The 7,450-nt window shown below is 35.1% G+C and overlaps 2 long non-coding RNA genes across 3 annotated transcripts; one reads left to right on the top strand and one right to left on the bottom strand.

The window, feature by feature from the left end:
- On the bottom strand, positions 1 to 2,625 carry LOC139189089 (uncharacterized). 2 transcript variants are annotated; one of them, XR_011572591.1, is made up of 3 exons: positions 2,490 to 2,625; positions 1,802 to 1,900; positions 1 to 347 (listed from the first exon to the last, which is right to left on the bottom strand). It is a non-coding gene; the product is annotated as an uncharacterized lncRNA (long non-coding RNA). The 2 variants fall into 2 exon arrangements; XR_011572590.1 differs by lacking the exon at positions 1 to 347 and having other exon boundaries at positions 1,715 to 1,900.
- A 1,149-nt stretch (positions 2,626 to 3,774) lies between these two features.
- On the top strand, positions 3,775 to 5,949 carry LOC139189354 (uncharacterized). Its single transcript, XR_011573224.1, has 2 exons — positions 3,775 to 3,914; positions 5,809 to 5,949. It is a non-coding gene; the product is annotated as an uncharacterized lncRNA (long non-coding RNA).
- Positions 5,950 to 7,450: the final 1,501 nt, after the last annotated feature.

The raw sequence follows: 7,450 nt of genomic DNA, 5'->3' as shown, positions 1-7,450 counted from the left end.
TTTGACGAGAATACCTTTCCTTACATGACCTTAGCCTCCAAACCTGCATTGTCACAGTCTGTGTCACATCACATCTCTACTCCACTTGTTCTTTTAGTCACAAATGTTAATACTATGATTTCACAACCTTAATCATCTACAGCATTATCACTGTCACATACACTTGATTCATCACCATCTGCATCACTCAACTCATCAACCCCTTGAGCCTCATAATCTTTTAGTGAACCCCCTCGAGCTTCAGAATCTTTGAATGATCACACTTCAGCTCCAGAGTTGTTCAATAGTATATCACACCATACCTTTTTCCTCTAGTACTTCAGAGTCCTTGTTTACATCTTCAGCATCTACAACAGTTACACAGTTCAATATCCATGTGGATCTTGATTTCCAACCAGAAAATCTCACAGTTATACTTCCAATACCTATAGTTAGTCTTCATCCAATGCAAACTAAGTCTAAGAGTGAAATTATTAAGAAGAAAGATTTTTCAGCTAGCGTCATACCTCATGAGAGTTCTATTGTCGAACCAACTACTTACAAAGCTGTTAGTAAGATACTAGAATGGCAAGCAGCTATGCAAGATGAGATCAGTGCTCTCCATACTCAACAAACTTGGGATCTTGTTTCTCTTCCAAGTGGTAAGAATCTTGTTGGGTGTAAGTGGATGTATAAAGTAAAGAAGAATCCAGATGGTTCTATTTCCAGATACAAGGCCCGATTAGTTTCCAAAGGATATAGTCAAGAAGATGGGATTGAATATAGTGAAACATTTAGCCCTGTGGCCAAACCAACCACAGTGAGGTTAATTCTTGCACTTGTAGCTCAGTTTAATTAGAGTTTGAGACAGTTAGATGGCAAGAATGCATTCTTTCATGGAGAATAGCATGAAAAAGTATATATGGCTCAACCTCCAGGCATCCTCAGTCCCATTCATCCTTATCATTTTGTTTGCAAGCTAAAGAGGTCTCTATATGGTTTAAAACAAGCTCCACGAGCCTGGAATGGGAAGTTTACTAGTTTCTTACCAGGTTTGGGGTTCACACAATCACTTGCAAATCTTTCTTTATTTGTTAAACACATTGATCTTGGCATTGTGGTGTTGTTATTGTATGTTGATGATATAATCTTAACTGGAAGTAGTTCAAGTGATATATCTGTAGTAATCACAGCCATGACTTAACAATTTGATATGAAGGACTTGGGACAACTCCATTATTTTCTGGGGTTACAGATTCAATATCAGTCTTTTGGATTGTTTGTTTCTCAGTCGAAGTATATCAAGGACCTATTGGCCAAAGTTGATATGCAGAATGCAAAACATTATGCCACTCCTTGTCTTCCATCTCATAGGTTACTCAAGGAAGAAGGAAAACCATATCACAGCCCAGAACAGTACATAAGTATAGTTGGTACATTACAATATTTGACATTTACTCAACCCGATATCGCCTTTGTAGTTAATCAGTGTTGTCAGTTCATGCAAGGGGTGTGCATGGTTTGGTTTGGTGCGGTTTTGAGTGAAACCAAAACCGTAAGTTTTTACGGTTTGGTTCGGTGCGGTTTTGAGGCTAAAACTGAAGTGAAACCAAACCATTTGGTTCGGTTCGGTTTCGTTTCAAACGGTTTTGGTTTGGTTTCATTGTTTGAAAAAACTATTATGGTTACCTAGTTGTTGACAACAAAATTCACATCCACAAGGACCACAACAAAATAATTCAACTTAAGGCAACCAAGTTAATAAATTCATGTTCACAAATCCAAAATACAAGTCCAGTTTGAAGAGCATTTTTTGACTTACTAAGCCAAAGCCTTCCCACAGAAGGTCAGACTGTAATTGTAGATGAGATTGTCAAGGACTTGCCCAACAGGCGGTCTATTTAATGACTTCCTTGCCTCGCTGCATCACAAATTCACGATTGGCGTAAGTTTAGGGTATGATACCATCACAAATTCACGTAACCTAGTTGATGACAACAGAATTCATACCACAACAAGAAGAAATATGTTTGACAAAAGGAGCTTCCAATTAAGTAGGACAAAGACAATACAACTTATTAAGAAATTTTCATCTAGAACCACCCATTGGAAAGTTGATAAATTGAGCAATCAATTGTATACAATGCCTTCAAAAAACTGCAAATGCAATGTATGGTATTTGCTACACAAATGCACATACAAAATATATGTATACTAAATTAATGTATGCACAATTGCACATTAAATTTTTTGTGCAAAAATTTATTGAAATTAATAAATTATACTGGGCAGAAACCTATCTACCCATTATTCCCATGTCACCAATATGCAAATATCATATATGCTTTCAATTGACATTCTAATGTTCATGAACGAAGAAAAATCGAAGACTAACCAACGAAAAACCAAATCCCCTTTTGATTCAAAACCCAACCCTAAACCTAACCCTATAATTAATCTCAAATCTATAAGTAAATTTAACTAAACAAGTTATAAATCATAGTTCTTACCATATTAACACTTTGAAATTTAGAAGCTAGGAGCTGGAAAGCCTGGAATGAAGAGGAAAAGAGGCCGGAAGGGAGACCCAGAGAGAGAGAGCGTCTAGAGAGTGGAGAGTGGAGACCCAGAGATAGATGAATAAAGTTGAGAAAGAGTACACAGAGTCTACAGAATATAAGAAAGAAAATAAAGGGGTATGTGGCCATGTTATGATGTGGTTGAGTCCATACTAAATGTATAGACTCAATGAAAATAACCAATTAGAATTTAACATTTAATAAAGGTATGCGGTTTCGGTTTCAGTTTGGTTTCGAAGGGCCGGAACCAAAACCAAACCGTTTTTCTCCTATTCGGTTCGGTTTCAAACCAAAACCATTTTGAAACCGCAAAATCAAACCGTTCGGTGCGGTTTGATTTGGTTCGTGTGTCGGTTGCAGTTTTCGGTTTCAAGAGTCCACCCCTAATTCATGCAGTCACCTATGGACACACATGTAGTTGCAGTAAAATGCATTCTTTGATATGTCAGCGGTACTATTGCATATATGGGATACATTTTCAACTTGGAAAGATGTCTTTACAAGCATATAGTGATGTTGATTGGGTAGGAGATCCCAATGATCGCAGGTCCACTTTGGGTTACATTGTTTACCTAGGTTCTAGTCCCATCTCATGGGCTTCCAAGAAACAGCACACTATCACTTGCTCTTCCACTGAAGCGGAATATAGAGCATTAGCTATAATTGATGCGGAATTGGCATGGATAAGACAACTTCTGTGTGACTTACATATTCCTTTATATTCTCATCCGATGTTGTATTGTGACAACATATCTGCTATAGCTATATCCTCTAACCCAGTGTTTCATTCAAGGGTTAAGCACATTGAAATTGATTATCAATTCGTTCGGGAACGAGTGATTCAAGGAGATTTGGCAGTGCAACATGTGTCTTCCAAAGAACAATTTGCTGACATTCTCACAAAGGGCCTGTCCATTTCGTTGTTTCAGCATCATTGTTCCAATCTCATGCTTGGTTCTACCCAACATGTGATTGAGGGGGATGTAAATATATAGACGGTCGATATCAGTCCATCAGCAATCAAGAAGATGACACTTGGCGATAGATTAGTTGATAGGTGCTGTTAGGCTGTTAAGAATCAGTTATGGTTTGTTAAAGGTTGTTAAGTATCGGTTGCTTAGTGTGTAAGGAACATAACCACTATAAATAAGGATCCATGTATTCATTGTGTAACAAGTGAAGAAATAATATTAGAAAAGTATTCCCTCTCTCTCTCTCTAGCTCTTCAATCTCTCTTTCTCTCTCTCTAAATTATGTGCCCTAATCTCTCTCTCTAAACCGCCATTGTTGAACTTCGAGCTCCAATACAAGTATTTCAACAAATTTCAGCTATGAAAACTTTCCACTTTTGATTAGGTACATAACTTTTCGTTTGTTTTTATACCAGTTTTACCCTCCATATGCATCTAATTTGTTGTATTAATTGTTAATTAATTATTGGATGAATTTAGTGCTATATTTTGTATACATTGAGGTTGTTAGGGGAAAAAAAAAAGAAACGTTAGGTTTTTTTTTTTTTTTAGGTGAAAAAACGTCACATTGTTTGAAACCTTCTTTTTTTTCCCCCTTTTCCAATTTTTTTCTCTCTCGGTTACCTATATAATTGTTTTATGTATGAATGAGTCTCTTGCATCACTCATCATTCTGGAAAAAAAAATTACAATAAAAAGTAAGCAAAATCTATCAGTTCAAAACTAAAAGTTAAAAAATTAATTTGAGATATATGGTGGGATTGTAATACACTTGGAACTAATAATAGAGATTTGACAAATTCAAAATTCCTGAAGGTAATACCCTTGGAAATTGTTTTTGCTGAAAAACCTGCAAGAAATACACGCATGTCAATAAATACATATGCGTTTGCCTGAAATCTGGCAGATATAGTCTTGTACTTGTTTAGCGGATATTTGAATTGGCGAGAAAAAAAGTTTTAACGTTTCTGCAGTCTGATTTTTTGATAAAAGTATATTACTTTAGGTCGAAATCTCATTGACAATAAATCCTGGAGAATAATGGTGGGGTGGCTGGTTGTTTTTTTTTTTTTTTTTAATCTTTTGTACTTAATTCAAATAAGGGTAAAAGAGGAAGTTCAAGTGAAAGAATAGAAGTATAGGGTGTCTTCATAAGATTATAGCGTGTTAATAAAATTACCCTATCTCATTTATAGGTAGACCAAGATGTCAAAAGAATTTTATAAATAGAGAATTGTATTGTATATGATTTCAACAAAAAAAAAAAGTGTTGTATATATCATTGTCATAGGTAAATAATTGTGTCGTCAGGTATACATAAGATATGATTCAAATTTCAATTTTCAATTTAACATATAATTTGCAATTCAAATTAATTACATATTAAGGACAAATAGTCATAAAAGGAAGATATAAATACAAGATTAGGGTTTGAATTAAATCACATAAATGCTGAGTTAAGCCTGAAAATTGCTATATTGACTAGGCCTAAATTAAAGGGGCATTTGGATAGGTTTTTTTGTTTTTTTTTTTTTTTGAACAAATGATACCATCTACACTAATGAGAGGGGATGGACTTAGCCTTACAATGGGCTAGCAGTAATATGGTTCAAATTTGTCTTTGGCGAGAATCGAAACTAAGACCTCTCACTTATAAGTAAAGATGAATACCTTAAACCGTAAATTTAAATGGCTTGGATAAAAATATTTAAATTTATTAACTTTTGTATCGATGAGTAAATACTGAAACTAAGTATTATATAGAACATTTGTTTTTTTAAAAGACGGAAATAGTTCTAAAAAAATTCATATATTGTGTTAAGGGTGGGTTTAAAAAACTGAAAAACGAAAAAAATGGATCGAACACCAAACTGAAATCTAAAAATCAAAAACTCAAAAAAAAAAAAAAAAAAATTGAAAGAGGAAAAATTGAACCGAACTTTATTAGTTCGGTTTCAGTTTTGGAGGTTCGGAAACTGAACCGAACAACGTAGATTACAAAATGGACGTGTGATGCATGTAGATTATTAAAAGGAAAAAAAATTACTTGTATAAATAGGTAAATATATACAAATAATTTGTAATGGAGGTACGAGACCAAACAAAAAAAATTTAAAATATATGGTACACATGGACAGAGCAAAAAACATTTTTTAGTGGGGACAATTTCGAATGATGAAATTAAATTAAAATTTTGATACAATGCTATTAATGTATTGTCTAACAACATGATTTTGGGTAACTAGTGTTAACTACATTGCAATGTTTGGAAATTGAAGGGAAAATCAAGAAGAAAGATGATCACAGAAGGATGAACACAGAGATCTGAGAGAGAGAGAGAGAGAGAGTTTAGAGAGAGAAATATGTTTTTGTATTCATTGATTGAATGAAGATTACACACTCTGTTTTTATAAGAGAAATCCTAACTAGTCTAACCAAATACTAACCAACTTACTAACTGCATTGCTAACTATATTTCTAACTGTATTGCTTACTTGTACCGTTAATACTCCCCCTCAATCTCAACTGGGGAAACCCAGTTTGAGATTGGAAAAATATCTACAATTTGATTCTGCAACTTGATTATGCAAATATGGAAATTATCTTGAACCTTTTCTGAATAAAGTGTTTGTGGAGAATGCATGACATAGCACGGGAAGGAAGTGAGATCGACTTGAAATCTCAGGCAAGCAAGGGCGACTCTTATGACAGATACAAGCTGTAGAGCAGCAGTGAACATTAATTTGCCCCAAACATATTTAAAAAAAAATTCCAATATATTCACTCCAAATATATAAGCAACAAGATGCCCCAAACTCAATATGCCCCAAAGTATTCTTCAAGCTCAGTAGGAAGCACATCTGCGGATGAGGCAGATAACAACAAAATGCCCTTCCACTCCAAATATATTCATAGACTCCCTCCAAATTCCAACCTGTGAAAGTGATTGTCCACACCAAATACGATACCCATTTTCCCCAAATATAGTCACTGCCTCATTGCAACGTACAGACCAAGATCTTAGAAAAGAATTATGTTGCACACATCCAAAAGTCTAATTATTCATTTGCCTTTTGCAGGAGCTTCAATCAAAGAACAACCTCTTATAAAGTTGTAACACACCTTCATGCCGGTTATAACAATTTCTTGCGGGTTTACCCTTCGTGGGATTTACCGTCAACAATCTCATTCAACTTGGCTTCGGCCTTTAATATTTACAAAAAACAAAAAATTAACAAACTATAGTGTGGCATCAGCCTTAACTATAGCAGCACGGGATCGCCCTTTGTGGATTTTACCAAAAAACAATTTCTTTGAACAATGGCATCGGCCTTCACAATTTCAACAACTTCTTTGAACAATGGCATCGGCCTTCACAATTTCAACAACTGAAAATCAATATCTATGTAGGATTACCCTTCGTGGGATTTACCTGCTCAAAACATGGGATTACCCTTCGTGGGATTTACCGTTAACAACTTCTTCTACCCTTCATGGGATTTACCTATTCACATCAGGAATTACCCTTCGTGGGATTTACCGTTTACAACTTCTTCAAACTTCATCGTATAACCGGACTTACAGTAAATTCATGCTAACAATTGATTTGGTTAGACTCTGAAATTATAGGCTGAGATAAGAAAACATACTGCACAAACTCCTCAATAAACAGCTAGACAATCCCATTAAAGAGAAAGACATTCATTTCTGCAAGTCAATCTTCAGCCCAACAATGCAATGTGTGCATTTCACAATGTGACAAACGCTCTCTGTAAACCTTCAAATGCAGACTGCTTCAAGGCAAAAGAAAGATGGCTCCAAGCCAAAAGAAAGTGTGTTTGCTGATTTGTGTACAACTCTAAGCTAGGCAAAGCTACCGAATAAGAAAATTGCAGGCATACTCCAAGCCAAAAGAAGAAA

Source organism: Malus domestica, chromosome 11, assembly GCF_042453785.1.
Source record: "Malus domestica chromosome 11, GDT2T_hap1".
Lineage (NCBI taxonomy): Eukaryota > Viridiplantae > Streptophyta > Magnoliopsida > Rosales > Rosaceae > Malus > Malus domestica.
Note: the sequence above shows the minus strand (reverse complement) of the source record. Positions and strands in the feature narration are given on the sequence as shown.